We start from the raw sequence: 16,518 nt of genomic DNA, 5'->3' as shown, positions 1-16,518 counted from the left end.
GGAAAAGCTTGCTTTTATTTCAAAACCCTTTGTGTATTTCTTTAGTACTCTAAGGGGCATGCACACTCATGTGGGGAGTCTGGAGTACATTCTGAATAGAGGTGGTGAAAAAAAGAGAAAAGCTTTTTTAAAATAAATCCCAGCATATTTGCACACACAATTATTTATATATAGATATATACATATATAGATATAGACAGATGTATGGGAAATCATGAAATATTTTCTCAGTTTTATTGGATCAAGTCCATGAATTATGCTACATGTGCATTGATATGTTAGGAGGGGGAAAGAAGACACTAACAGCACTTTGTAGCTCTGCGAGAGAGCTGCTGTTCTAACACATAACAAGAGCCATTACTGGCAGCTGCACATGGATAAGATGGTTTTTTACCACTGAAAGTAAGCCTTCTGTGAAGAGGGTGACTGCTTCTTGTGGTGACTCTCCTCCCACAGGGCACTTTACTGGGATCTTCAAGGCCAAAGAAGGTGTTTATTTTTTCTTTTTTCTGAAATGGATTCCTAGTTAATAAAGTTATGTCTCTTACCTTCTGGAAGTTCTCTGACAAGCATTTTGGTCTTGCTGGAGCAGATAAACCTGTGTGTGGGTTTTTTGTGGTAGTGTGTTTATTTCTTTGTTGGTTTTGGTGTTCTTTAATGTGTTGTTTGTTTTTTTTTTTAAATCTCTAGCTTGTAGTATCTTTCATTTATTTGCGCATAGGATCAGTATTCTAAAATAATTTGCTAATAATAAAAAAAGGAAGAGTAGGCTCAGCCAACAGTGCAAGTGACTTTTTGTGCATGAATTGCTGCTAGTCATGCCCACCCTAAAACTCAGGTCAGATTTAAGATATTCTTGGTACCAGAAAAGGAATTATGCTGCAAAAACAAGGCAGACATAGGCAAAAGTGATAGTTTCACACAGGAACTGCATTTGCTTTGTGCTCTTTTGAAAGCCATGGAGCTCATTCAGAATAGTAAATTGAATTAAGTGAATATTACTCTTCATATTAGACATGTTTTTTATAAAGGCATGATGTTCTCCTCTTTTTCTTATTTCTTGCACTCATCAAGGTACACTGTAGAGCTCCTAGCATAACTCTACTCATGAGTAAAATTTGGAAATAGGAAGATTTTTTTGTGGAAAGAGTAAAGGCTAAGAGAGCTTAATTACATGTAGAAAAATTACCACAAAATCAAATTTTCACATCTATTAATGTCAGCATTTGCATACAATTCCAGGCACTCAGTCCTAAAGTTAATGTAGGAAACAAGTAACAGTGGAATATATGAACAGGCTGCTTCTCTAACAACTCAAATCTGGCAAAGCAAAGTGTGCCAGTGACTTGTTTACAATTCAATTGTTGGGCATTTTTTTTTCTCTGAATTTATTCAGAAATGATGAAATGATGGCTAGATTCAAGATCAGTGGATGGGCAGTGAGAAGGAATGGGGAAAAAATGAAAATTTGTAAAATAAATTGCTTGCTACAAGTTCCTTCTTTAGCTCCAATTACAATAAACACAAAGGAAAAGCGAGGCCTATAAGCCATCTGTGTGTGCATAACCTCAAGGCTGGCAATGACAAGCTAAGTTAACAAACAAAAATCTGCCAAGGGGGGTTAACAACTGCTGACAGTGTGGCGAATGCTAAGGCAGGTGATACTCATCAGATATGGCAACAGCAGAAAGTATTGAAAGTTTAAGTTTCCAGGCTCAGAGTGCAAAGGAGAAAAAATAGAAAAAAAGGCCAATGGAAACTTCCTTTTGTTTAGTCAAAGGCAGGCATATATCAAAGCATAAAAATGGCAGCGAGATTTTCAAAATTTTAAGTAACTATTTAAGGGTTGATATTTTATGGCAAAAACCGTGCTAAAAGTCCAAGGAATGAATTTCTTCCAGAGATTTTCTGTAGCTGGACCAGATATGCTCTCCCTTCATGTTTCAGGATGGCCCAGGCACTGTGGCTTACTGCCGTTCCAGTCTTAGGATATGGATTTCATTTTCCTCTGGATGTCACAGTATCAGTGTTGTATATTTCAGCTGCAACCTCCCAGTACCTCCAAAGTTACCTTCAGCTCACCACCCACTGGTGATCTGTCCCTTCTTCCTAGGAAAAGAAAAATGTAGTTCTCTGACACCACGAATCTCACCAATGAGTGCTTTATACATACATACACATATATATATTTACATGTAAACACACATAGATATACATATATACATATATATATACATATATATATACATATAAACACATACATATATAGGCACACACATACATATATGCATATACATATACATACATACACATATATATATATGTATGTATGTATGTATGTATATGTGTGTGTGTATATATATATATATATATAAAGTTTTAGAGTGGAAAAGGCCAAAGATGGCACATGATTTTTTTTTTTTTTTAACCAGGGTTACCTTTCCATGTTAGCTTTTAAATTTTTCCTTCTTTTTCCCTTCAATTGGAAATGACTCAAGAGTCCCTCCTGGTACATATGTATGCAGTAGATTCTTGTTGGTTAAGAGCTCTTTGTACAGCTGTTATACAAACAATAAAATACACAAAAGCAAGGGATTGAAAACAATTAGTGTAATCTTGTTGAGTTTCAGAGCAAAATATAGCCTGATTCACTGTTAGCTTTTATCCCTGTATTCTCCAGTTTTTTATTTTGTAATATATATTTAGAGATTATAAAATCTCTAGTTTGTGTTAGATATGTGGTTTTAGGTGTTACATGGACATTTTGATGTTTCATCATTTGATGAAACTATAAATGAAAAAAGAGGGCACACATAATAATGAGGAAAGAATGTTACTCCCTTTATGTTAACAGAAAAATAGATTAGAACTGGAAAACCTGGAACAGTATTTTAAATCTGTCAGAGTAGGAATACCCCAAAGGAAAAAAAGTTGTTTTTCCCAAGAAAACCTCACCAGTGAGTGAATATGTTAGATGTGGCAAAACTGCTGTGTCATATAACCACAGCTTAAGACAATTCTGAGCAGGTAAATGCATAATTAAATGAGTGATTTGTCTTTCCTATGGGGAAAATAATAATTTTGCAGAGAGATTGCTCTAAAGGTTACACATACATTGACAATATTGATGCAGAAAGTACAGTGCCTTTATCCAAATAAAGATGTGTTTGAAGAACTGGGCTCTACAAAAGGCATCAAATTAAAGTTCCTCAGCTTGTGAAGTGCTCACCTCTCAGAGCACCATTAGTATTAAAGGAGCAGATTAAACACAATTTAGATCACATTGAAAGACTAAAGTCAATTTAGCAGGTATATAACCATGCATGATAATGGTCTCTAAATCTACAGCAACAAGGTGAGGATATGCTTGGATATGCAGGATAAAATGTGAAACTAAAATAATTTCCTTTGAGGACTATAAAAGAAGCAATGACGAGGAGACAAATTTTAGATGCTAGTTTGTTTAAGTATGTAAATTCAATGGACTGATCTAGAAGGGAAATAAATCTGATAGCAGTTTTATATATATCTGGTCTGCAGGGTATTGTGAACTTGACCTTTGTTGGAGTAAATGGATTCTTAGTTGAATGCTGTAGTATTTCATTATTATTTGCATGACAGCAGCATGCAGATGCAATATGGGGGTCGCATGAAAATATTTTCAAAAAAAAACATGTGACCTTCCAGCTTCTTCCCCACTCAAAGGTGGAAATTAAGTTGGTTTTATGTTTGGTGGGGGGTTTGTGTGTTTGTGTGTGTGTGTGTGTGTGTGTGTGTGTGTGGTGGTTTGGTTTTTTCTTTTTGTTTTCTCTGGTTCTAGTTTCTTATCTGTTGCCCATTATGTGCAAGAGTGCATAGGAGACTCACAGGGGAGAGGAAGCTTTAAACTGCAAGGAAGTCACATTGTAGATTAGAAGGGGTATTGATCTTGGCAACACATGGTTCCAAAGAACATAGAAAACATGAAGAATCAAACTCATAAAGACTTCAAATTTACATAGTGCTGGGATAGCAGGTGGGCTTAGAAAAACAAACAAGCAATGCAGCTGCCTATGGAAGTCTTGTTTGAATAATTTGAAAAGTATCCAAATTCATTTGTATGGCATAGCTTGACAGTTTTCTCTTACAGGCATAAGAAAATATGTGATCAAGCACTTAATGTTCAGTCTGATCTGCCTAATGAAGATGCTTAACTTTTGCTTGAGCCTTAGGTAGGAAGCTGGAACAGAACCCTAAGAAGAGGGGGAAAGGACATTCTAGGAAAAATGAATCTATGACTGCATATTTTTCCTTTCCAAAAGATCTAAAATACAGAAAAAAAAGAGTAAGTAAGCTGTCCTTGCATGTAGTTATTTACACTACTGCTTTGCCTGCAGATTTACTTTGCTGCCCTCTTTGCTGGGAACTCCTGTCATGAAGTGGAGCTCCACTATCACCTTCTATAGGTCTTTTATCATCCTTAATGGATCAGTCACCAGGGAAACTTTCCCAAGTCAGCCTCAGAGTCCAACTGCCTCCTGTCTCTGTGGTCCACGCTGCTGTCTACCTGGTTCCACCTCCACAAAAGTCTGGACCAGCAAGTCCTTAGGCTCTGCCCAGCCCCCGAATGTCATGTCTTGCATTCCTGTTGCATTCTCCTCACCAAGTGTTTTGTGTTTAACAGGATGTGTAGTAACCAGATTTAAGGATTGAAAGAGCCTGCTGTGTGTCAGCTTTCTGTGCCCACAAAAATGCAGCATTTTCAGAGACTCCTCATTGACATAATAGGTCAATATTACCTGCTATTAAGAGTTAATGGAAGTTTTCTTTTGTACATTTCTAAAAGAGTGCACTTTGAAAATAGCATAAAAACTAGAAAATGTTCTTTCACAAAGAACAAAAGAACAAGCCATGGTCAGAAAAATTAATTGTGGTCCTCTTTTTGGAGTGCCTATAAAATTACAGGGTTGGACTAATGCTCACCTGACATAAGACTCCTGTTGTTAGCTTCAGTGAAACAATTAAAAAACACAGCTCTAAGTCCATACAAGCATTCCTGTATAGCTCTAGTATTTATGCTGTGCCAATATCCATGCTTCAATATGTGTTTTAACCTCCTGTGCTGTTGACATAAATCTTAACTCTTTCAAAAAGGGTGGAAAAGCTCCAATATTGTGAATTAATATCCTGATTCAGTTAAGTAGTAAACTGTGGACTTTGTTGGAAGTAGTAGTGATGTTGTAGCAAATGGAATTTCTTGCAAGCACTAAATTACAAGTGCACTTAAATACCTTGTTGAATTTCAGTCTGAGTTTGCATACTGCACTCTTCCTAATAAACAGTGTTGTAGTCTATGTCAGGGTGTTGCATGCCATTGTCACATACAGTAAACTGAGCAGAATTGCAAATGTAAAAACTGTACAGAAGGCAGGGAGTTAATTAAGGGCTGTATCAGGTTTTTTATTTTGATCAGGACACAAAATTAAGTATAGGTTGCATGGCACATTAGTGTGTCTGTCAAAGATGGTGGCTTTGACCAGGCAATTAAAGGGAGCAAAATAATCTAAATGAATTTTTAAATTGCTTCTTCCAGTCATTAAGCACAGTTATCACAGCCATATTTTGTAAATGTAAAACACTGAAGTTCTTAAAAGTCTGTTCTCTGCAGTAGTTTTTATTGATGATCCATCTGAGCTTCATTTCCTAACTGAAAACCCTTGTCGGTCAATTTATTCCAACATAACACTATTTGGTTGGGTAGTTATTAATCCTGTAATTGTTCATGGCATGCCAGGAATAATTCAGCTAATTATTACAATATGTCTTACTTTGCCATGCTTCTATATGTCAAAATGAATTCTACACATATTGGAAAAAATCAGTTTCCTAATTTAACTGAATATATAAAAATTGATTATTAATTCCCTAAAAAATGGAGAACTGATTTTTTTTTTTTTCCCTCTGCCCCACACATAATCTCTACTGGTCTGGATACATTTTTGACAAATATTCTGCTGCTAACTTTAATTGATCCATGAATAACACTGTGCAGCAAAACCTAGGAGTGCTGCCCTCACTCAGCATTAGTTTCAATTATAGGACAAGTATAACAGAGCATGTTGGATCCTAATAGAAAAGGACTTCATTTTTTCCAGTTCCTCTTACATGAAAAACTAAAACTACTGGAAATGGTGAGACTAAGAGATTGGTTATCCCTGCAAAAAGAAAACTTGGTCCATACATAAGTAGTCTATTAATTGCATGCTATAATGTATTTAAAATGCATATTTATGCATAAATGCACTATATTTGATTCTCTACTGGTGATTTCCCATCAATAAAATTCAATTTATTCATATTTGATTTTTTTTCACATTTGACATTATATCTGATGTCACTGGAGTCAATCTCCAATCTCTCCTTGGCCTAATAAAAGTAAAACCAGGCTCTTATGGACTAAAATATATTTTTAGTTCGCAATAAATGCAAGAAAATTGAAAGCACACTGAGTATCACAGTATTTTCTGTTTTATAGTTCTCATTAGCACATTTCCATAGTACAAAATTCTTAAATTGTATTCTGTTGGGGCAAAGGAGATCCTGAGCTTCTAATTAATGAACGACTGTGTGTACACTGACTAGAAAAGTATTTTACACAGTGGAGTTCCATGCTGTGATATATTGAAGCAAGACAGGATATGTGAAAATGAGAACCACATAAAAAGTCAGTAACTTTTATTCTTGTGAGAATTGTCCCAGAACATTGTTCTCACTGTGAATTTCCTCCAAAAAAGATGGCTCACTCAAGGCTTCATATGTTGTTTATGTTCCACACAGGGACTTATCCAGAGATGTGGTAAACAATTCTGAGAACTTTCTGAGTGGAGATGGATTTTTTTTTTTTGTCATGTATAACTCTGAAGCTAAGGAAAGAGGAAATGGAAAATGGTCTGAAAGAACAAATCACCTCAAAATTAGAGATTGAAACTAATGGAAATAATTCTGTTCTTGTGTCAACTGCTACTTTTACTGATAATGGAAATTTAATAGGGGGAACTCCAGAACTACAGTGATTAATGTGCATGATCCAGATTCAGTATCGGTGTTTACAGCAAACTACTCTGCTCTAGGGAAGGCATGTGACCTTCAGAATTAGGTTAGTTTCAGTGACCATATTTTTGTGGGGTGAAATCTGCTAGTTTCTGGAGCCATTTGAACCTCTTGGTTGGGTAATTTTTTGATAAAGCTTTGCAATTCACATTCGTTTTTGACACATGCAGACAGAGACTTGAGATGTCTGTGTGATTTATCTGAATTGTGCAGATCCTCTGAGTTTCAAAAACTGGATAGTACAGGCTTTAATCTAAGATTTTGTTACGTTTTTAACCAATAGCTCCAAATGTAGTCACATTGGGAACTACTGTCATGATATTTTGGTGTTTATTGTTGTGAACAGGAACGAATACAGCAAAAACACACTAACTCCCAAACAGAACAAAACAGAAAAGCCTAATTCTACAAGCTGCAAAAACCATTAGGAGCGCAGCTCAAAAATAGAGAGCCATGAGAGCAGTCTGCCTCTAACTGAGCATAATTCTACATTAGACATTTGAAATGCTGCAGTGTCTAGACACTGTAAATGCAGTGGTTAAGTTGTGTCTATTTTACCTCTCCTGCTTGTAATGGGACTACCTTTCAATGCTTACTTTTCCACTTAGATAATTCTATTTTTATCTTTTTCTCTCCTAACAAAGGATATTGTGTTCTAGCATAATGTTCAGGGGTGGGGTGATGCAGATCTGCAAATGTGTTTCATCCTCAGCATCATGTACCACAGATACTCGCTGTAAGAACTTGGAAAGTGAGAAGGAGCACTCTTAGGAGCACTTTGGAAGGGATCTGGCTAGAGAATGGGAGAAAGGTGTTCCATCCTTCTAGTCTTGATCCTTTCATATAGTTTTCACCTCAAAACTAAATAAAGAGGCTTAAATTTATACATTTCTCATAAAATTATGACAAAAGAATGTATTTTTCTAAACTGTTGAGAACAACAATTTTTTGTTGGATATGAACATAAGTAGCTTCAAATAATATTAGAAAATAATACTGTTAGTATTACTAACAGTAATAGAGAAACAGAGAAACAGAGAAATATCACAACAGACAATATACTGTATACAATCATATAATGATGTAATTTATGATTTTCTTTAATAACAGTTTATTATTCAATATTTCAGAAAATATAATAGGAAATTAAGTGAATGCAAAGTAAATGTCTGAATAAAATGTTACCAATTTTTTAGATACAGTAGAAATTAACTGAGAAAGTTTAGAAAATGCTGTAAGTTTTCCTATGTATTTCTTTGTAAACTATGCTCCCATAAAAGAGTTCAGTTTAAACACAAACATATTTTCAAAGTTCAAACCAAAGAGCAGTAAAGTCAAATAAGATACTTTAATGTAAATAAATAATGCTAATAATGTTATCCCTGCTTCAAACTGATTTTGTTTCCTCCATGAAAAATGCTTTGCTGTGAAGGCAAATTGAAAAGTGGGAGACAGTCCACCTCATAGTCTGTTTGACTGGGATTCAGCATCCATTGGTCACATTGTGCCAAACCAGGGTCTTACGGCTGTGACAGAGTGGACATGAAAATGTTCACATCTGTAATTTCCATTGCCAAATTCATGCTGCTCCCTAATACAGCCAGTTCAAATCATTGCTTATGCAGTTACAGAAAAATAAGTGCATAACTATTTGCATATAGATTGTGTATCTGCCAAAGTGAAAAACTTAAAAGAATAAGACTAGCAATTTCTTGTGTGCATATTGAGAAAGAGCCTTTCATTTAAAATACAGGCCTAAAAATTAGGTGGAGCACTGCTCTATTTTTTGTTTTGCCTTAAACTTTCTTTGTGACCTTGAATAAACAATTTAGGACTCTTTTTCAATAGAGAAAGTATGTGTGTGCAATCATAAATGTGCTGCTGCTCTAATTATGCCAAGTTTAAAACATAAGGTCCTTCCTTTTCTATTTTTCATATGTAAAACAAGGTTAACATCACCTAATTTGCTTTGTAATAACTAGGATGGCGTTGTGTTGATTCATTAGTTTAACTTTTTTGTGCAATGCTTTGAAAACTGCTCAGTTTTTTGACAGTTATATATAATTATCATCAAAGGCAGGTAATTTTTCTTCCTTGATCTATCCTGCTGCATATTTATGCCATTGTTTTTATCATTATATCAGGACAGCAAATGGAATTTTTTTTTAAGGCATCTTGAGTTGACAAGGAGCTTTTGGGGTATTCAGAGGGAGGGAGAATTACCCTGCTCCTGGACCAGGGTGCACACCATGGACTGGTTAAACATCTGAGCGAGGCCTGAGCAGGCACAGTCTTCTGTCTTCTCCTGACAGGTTTCTGTCCTATCTTATGAAGAATTAGAACTGCATGGTACAAAATAAGCCACGGCAAACTTCAATAGATTCATCTATTTCAACCATCAGGAAACCAACATTTTGAAACACATGTAGGGTTACATCACCCCATGGTTTAGGATGAATTTTTGGATAGAATACTCATATCTACTTTTAGAAGACTCTAGTGAATAGCTGTGGACACAGACTTTGGAGATGTGGGTTCTGTCTGGCAGAATTACTCTGAGCAAAATATTTTCTATCCCTAGCTTTTGGTGTTTTTAAAATGGACAAATACCAATGCAGTTGTAGAACTGAATAACGAAAACCTCTATCAAATTATCATTATGTCACTGTTATTGGTGATGTTATTAGTTGAATTATGGGAGAAGAGCTAGAAATTTTGAGAGCTAGTGGGTCTACTGAAATTCCTGTACTCATCATGAAGCCATTTAGATGAGTATCTGTACTGCAAAAGAAAAGTAAAACATATCAAAAACAAACCCTGCACCATAACGAGTGGGTGATGTGAGATAGATTCTCCTCTTTCTCAAACTTAGGAGATTGTACTAGAGACTGTGATATTGCTTGGGAAAGGATGTTGAGTGTTAATATGAATAAGTGTGAAAGATTCTGGCCTCTCTTTGTTAGAGCAGTTATTAAACCATATTTTTTTAATATGAAAGAAAAATTCAGGTTCTCAGTTAGTGTGCTAGCAATACCTAAAGAGCAGTTTTCTGTGGCACTTGTGTTGACTTTATCTAACTTACATTATAAATGTTCCCATATTTTTTGTCCCTGAAAGGCTTCAGGCATCAACTGTGTTTGTGACCTAAGTGTAATCTCAAACTTGCTTTCAATTATTTCTAGCCCAAGAGGCCTGGACTATACAAACCCAGTTTGAAAACCTGAAAAAAGCCCCATGTTTTTATTTTTCCTGTTTGATACAAGATACATACGAGCCATTTCCGAGCAAAACATTTGTCTTTAAAATCTGGCAGTCTAGTATTTCAGTTTTTATGTGCTAGCCCAGAAGCTTTGTTGAAATTGGAGATTATTATTGTAATTATTATTTATAGCTTGTATTGCCACAATACCCTGGAAAGTCCAGCTCCATTTCTGTTAGGTACAATACAAGAAAAGCACAAAACAACTCCCCCACAAAAATCCCAAACCCTGGTGTGATGTGGCCGCTTCATGATACACTGGTATGTTAATTTTCTTCCATATTCTACGTATTACACAGACATTGAGGAGCCCTTGGAAGAGAGAAAATGCACAGTGTTGTTAGAGTACAGGTTTTTAAATTGGTATAAAGTAGTATTTTTGACTTTACAGTGTCTGTGAAACTTTAATTTGATTGGCCTCCTTTTTCAAATGAAATGTTGAGGTTTTCTCCGAGTTTTTTACTGACTGATGTATAAAATAGGATATATTGTATTTCATAAAAGCTTTTTATGCTTGCCAAAATAGATTGTACAATACCTAACAGTAAATAGAGATAGTTTAGTTCTGTCTTGGAGATAGAGCACTGGGAAATTGGGTCCATCACTGTCATTTTTCTCAGAGATTCCTCTCATCTGTCACAACACAGTAGTTATGAAAAATGAAACCATAAATTCAATTTGTAGCTAATCTTTGGAGTAATTCCAGTGTGAATAATGCAGCAATTTGGATGCATGGTCAGTCAATTCTGTCTCTGATTTATTAGGATTTAAGAATTTTTTTTTTCTTTCATTAATGATAATTACCCAAGAAGAGAAAATAATTTCTCAAAAATTATCTATCTTCACATCTGTGGCCTCAGTTTTGAGAAAGACTGCAATGTTTTTTAAACTTATTATTGTAGGGGGGGAAGGTTTTTACAAAAGATATATGAGGTATTTAAATTCTGAACTGTATCTCTTTACAGCACATGTGTGAACTGATCAGTACTGGTTTATGGCTGCTTTTATATGACTCCCATTAGAGCTAACATTTTGAATATCTCAGCATAAGGACACTGGGATTTGCTATTGATTTTCCACACTTCTTACACCTTGAAGATTGCATTAAAATCCAGCTCAAGTAAGAGTGACATTTTTTGTTCCTGTTTAAAAGTCAAATTTATTATCTAGGACTTTTTCTACTTATTAAATCCCCACTTTCTCTGATACATTATTTATGTATATGTTTTTCTATAGCTTTCCTTCAGCTCTCAAGGTCTTCTCTTGATTTTAGCAGACAGTATCTCCAACACATACATACAGTAGATATTATCCATACTTTTGTGTCTGTTGCTAAGCAGGGGTGTTGGGACAAGGCCAGAGGGAAAACCAGCTCATTTAACATTGACTTTGAGATTTAGAAAAAAATTTTAGACATCTAGAGGAGTACTTCTGATGAAGAAAAGGTCTTTAAAAACCTCTAGAGGAAGATTCCAAGCTGAATGTCCACCTACTGTGCCTTCAAAGCTTCCTACCCCTCTCTGGTGCTGATGAAGGAATGGGGTACTACAGGGGTCCTGGCTCTCAAGGCACCCAAAGAGCAGTGAGTTAGTCAGTAAAACTGAAGCTATCCTACAGCTACACATGGCCTTCTTCATTAGCTCTATGCCAGGTACCTCTGTCACAACATTTTTTTCATAGAGAAAGTATTTCATAGACAGGAGAGCCAAAAGGGACTGATACTACCCTCCCACCAGAAAAAGGTGCTGAGGAAGGCTTAGCCCATGGACAGGGTTTTTAATTATCTTGACTTGTTCCTTCATAGAATCAGGGAATCATACACAGGCTTGTGTTGGAAAGGACCTTAAAGATTATCATGTTCCAATCCCCCTGCCACAGGAGATGCCACCCACTAGATCAGGTTGCCTGGGGTCCCCTCTAACCTCTCCTGGGACATTTCCAGGGATTGGAACATCCACAGTTTCTCTGGGCAAACCTCTTCTAACCATGGATTCTTATTTTTGCCAAACTAGCACTTTCTTTCTCTTTGTTTCCTTGTTTATTAAAATGTTACGTGTTAAATGTATAGTTAATTTGCCTCCTTTAGGGTTCAGAGCACCAGACTCTGAGCTGCAACGCCAGTCAAAGTCTGAGGTGCAACCCACAAACTTGTACATCCTGGTTTTCTAAAGTTAAGGGTGATGTTTCTGTCTCAAAATATGAATAAATATTTTCTTCCCTGAAGATACTGTAGATATCTAAACAAGAGATCAGGTCTGAGTGGCAAGTTTGTTTCACTAAAGCAGTAATGCTGCATATGAATTGGAAACATACTTCCCATGTTATTAAGTATTTTGTGTATATAAAATGTGTTATTAACATTCTTGCAGCTTTGCTTTCATTTACAATTATATTTAGCTAATTTTTAGTTGAATTTTACACCCTACAGAATAGATTTCATATATATGGGGAAGAGGAAAAAAGACTATTACCTATTACTTATTACCTATTACCTATTACCTATTACCTATTACCTATTACCTATTACCTATTACCTATTACCTATTACCTATTACCCATTACCTATTACCTATTACCTATTACCTATTATTACCTATTACCTATTTCACACTTTTTTTACACTACACTAATTAAAATAGATCTGTAAAACCATAAACCTGGAAATGATTTTTCATTGCTGAAGAAAGTATTTGCCTACTTTGAGCATATAATCTTTTTATACCTGTGAGGAGAGCTTAAATTGGCTTCACAGGAAATTCACACACTGATAACAACTTTCAAATTATCATGTCACAGGCCTACTTTTATATAAAAATAAAATATTTGTTTAATGTTTTTCTTAAGTAAATTATATTATTTAGTTGCTATTCACTGAATAGATTTCCAAGAATAACCTTTTCTTACTATTTTTTTAAAGGTTTCTTCATACATGCTTTTCTGTTTTATAATCTACAGGTCTTTTTCATTTCCTCTCAGCTAAAGGTCAGTCCTTTTAATAGTTCTCTATGTGAAGATGTTAGAAGTGGCTATTTTGCTCAAGTTATACAAGACTGTAGCTTCCAACCCTCACAACTGATAGTTTCTCTGTAGTCTTCTTAATTTTGCAATTATGCTTGATAATAACTTCAGATTGCATCACAACTTCCTCCCTTCAAAAACATCTTGGTGAAGAACTATTTAATTTATAATTAGTCCATCTAAATAGTTCCCCTAAGCATGGCTCATTAAGAAAAGAACCCATAATATTTATTTAGTTCCTGTTCTCAGAACATTTCAACTCTTTTCCCGACTGCAGTGAAGCTGATGGTTAGTCTGTGAAGTGGAGTCATTTCTGAGGTGAATCTATCTCATCTCGTAACTACCAGAAACCACAAACTGTCTTTGCTGCTCCTATTTCAAGGACTTCTGATGACTTGTTTTGTCTTCCGTGACTTTCCACTCACCTTGACAAACAAGCAGTGGTGGCAAGGCAGCTGTGCAGGTGCAGTAGTAGAAGTTTAGGCTGGGTTCATCTGCTGGGACGGTGCAGTGAAGATTCATCTAGCAACTCAGTGGATATCCATGTGAAGTGCAAGGCTGCATGTGATAATAGACATACAGGCAGGTCTGATGCCAGTAGAATCTGGTCCTGACGTGCTGGGCCACTCCAATGGATCTGAAACAGATTAGCCAGCAGCTCTCTTCTCTGCACTTCCAACATCTAAGCAGAGAGTGGGAGCTGGAAGCAGAGTAACCTTGCACTGGAGTCTCAAGGCAGGAGATATATTACAAAGCCAATCTACTAAAAAATCTGAGCCTTGTGTTAGAGTTGTAAGTGAAAATAAATGGAAGGGAAAGGAAGATACAGCACAATGTTTTTCAGTACTTTCCTCAATATATGTCACCTGCTAGGTTAACTTTTTTCTGGTTTAAAACCTTTTTAAAAAATCCAGCCAGCTCCATGGCAAACTACCTCGTAAGAAATCACTGAAGCAGGGGATGAACTGCTCTTTCAGTTCCCTGGCAGTCTGTAAAGTCTGAACAGAATGCAGCATGCAATCTTGAATTTACAGTGACTCCGTGCATTGTGCTGGTTACTAAATAACCTCAAATTACTTTAGGCAAATGCTTCTGGGAACATTGCTCCTTTGTTCACTTATTTAGGGGTTTAAAGTCTTCATTAGTCAAGGGATAAATACATCTATGGAAGTAATTTATCAAATTAGTACATGTGTCTTTGGGCTGCATTCTTGTGATTGGTTATCTTAACAATAACTTGAGGTGTGCAGCCTGAGTGATATTTGCTTACAAAATATGAGATTTCTGTAGACACAGTATGCTTGAGATGGATTCACAGTGTGCATAAAATTACATGCAAAATTAAATTATGGATGGTAATATGTGCATGGCATTCTCAGCTGAGTGTCTTTAAGTGTAAAATACAAAATTACATGGTCTCTTTTATTCCAAACTGAACATAAAGACTCTTTTTTGTACCTAGACATCATCAACTGATCGATTTTAAGGAACTGGAATGAGTATTTCTATCACTCTCTAGTATAATCTATGCAAATACTTGTGTGTTAAGTGAAAAGGGTTGTTCAAACTGAGCATTTCTACTTCACAGGAGATGTCCAGATTTTTGATTTTTCTCTGCACCTAGTTTTTTAAAAGTTAGTTTCCCCCAAAGCCATTTGTAAAGAAAATTATAGTATTTTACAAAATTTCAGTTTGAAATTAAAATTACCATCAGAAATAGGCTTTTATTTTTGTATATTTTTATTATTTCATAACACACAAGCAGAATTCTACGTTATGCTATTGTGTACCAAGCAGAACTGGGGAGAGGTTAATTTCTCCTACATTTTAGTTGCAGACATCCAAATCAGAGCTAGCCACTTAGAATTGCTTTGAAACTGGCAAAGGAGATATTTCAAGTGTGACACCTGTCAGGTCAAGCTAGAGAACTTCACTATGCCAGATGAATCACAAAACACTGACATGACTCTTTTTACTCTAAACGGAATTTAGATAATATATAAATATTGTAATTATAGTAGGTGTCAAGGTGAAGTGAGAGAAATTGCCCCTTAGATGTCCAGCTATGACATCATGTAACGACCAAAGTATTTAAATATAAATGGGAACTGTAGTTACTACTTTATATATTTGGTGGTACTTGATCTATATAATATGTATCAAGCACAATTTCTTGTTTAGAGCATCCTCTTCCAGGACCTGGAGTATGAAAGAAATGGAAGTAATCAGGTTTATGTGCATCTCATCTAAAGTAAAGCTTAACTTAATAATTAACTTGAAACCTCAAATGACTGTCTAAGCAATGCTGGTGGGCATCTCCAGAGTCATAGTCACAATTCAGAGTTGGCTGATTAATACTCTGGAGGTAGCTCTTCTTTTAGTGACATTCAGGTAGCACAAAATAATAAGAAACATCAGCTGAAATCCCTGCGTATGGGGATCTAGTTTCTTGAAACTTGTTAAAGTCCCAGCCATTAATTTAATTGTCCAGATTTTCAGGGCTGTCTAAGCTTAAAGCCATCTAAATAAATTTACTAGTTAGCTCTGTACTTAGCTTGAACCTTGGGCATCTAACTCTAGTGACCTATGCATGTTCATACTTGGGAGTGGAGCACTTACTTCCCACCCAAGATCTTCTTCAAGTCCTGTTGATACACCTAAGCACTACCCAGATTACAGAACTAACTTGCTAGAGAAATCTGGAGTGTTAGGTTAGTTTACCGTCAATTTTTACCTCAATTTGCTGAGCAGTTGGGCCATTCATCATGGAAGTAAGAGTTGGAAAACAGGCTCTCCTTAAGCCATCATTCCTGTTGCAGAAAGGTGTGTAACCACCCTGGAAGTAGCCTTTGAAACAGAGTTCCTTTGTTGCCAGTAAAGCAAGAGTCAGAAAAAATTAGCTGGAAGGAGGGAGTATTGCTCTGATCCATTAATGTGCTAAGGTGAAACAAAGAGGTGCAGGCATTTGGGACTAGTTACTATTTTCTATGGGTTGTTTATAGCAAACATGTCTGACAACTTTCATAAACTGAACTGCAGAAAATTATAGATTTGTAGGAAGAAAAATCTCCTGTAATTAAGGGATCTTTCTCTGCAGGTGATCAGACATTGCATTTCTTTTCCTGTTGTCATCAAGGAGAATATAGTTTTAA

General features: G+C 35.8%; 1 long non-coding RNA gene across 1 annotated transcript; it reads right to left on the bottom strand.

The window, feature by feature from the left end:
* Positions 1 to 203: 203 nt before the first annotated feature.
* LOC107203765 lies at positions 204 to 14,352 on the bottom strand. Its single transcript, XR_001521360.2, has 3 exons — positions 14,301 to 14,352; positions 13,792 to 14,003; positions 204 to 2,109 (listed from the first exon to the last, which is right to left on the bottom strand). It is a non-coding gene; the product is annotated as an uncharacterized LOC107203765 (long non-coding RNA).
* Between the last annotated feature and the right edge of the window lie 2,166 nt (positions 14,353 to 16,518).

Source organism: Parus major, chromosome 1 (genome assembly GCF_001522545.3).
Source record: "Parus major isolate Abel chromosome 1, Parus_major1.1, whole genome shotgun sequence".
In the NCBI taxonomy this organism is placed as follows: Eukaryota; Metazoa; Chordata; class Aves; order Passeriformes; family Paridae; genus Parus; species Parus major.
The sequence above is the reverse complement of the archived record's forward strand: the minus strand, read 5'-3'. Positions and strand labels throughout refer to the sequence as shown.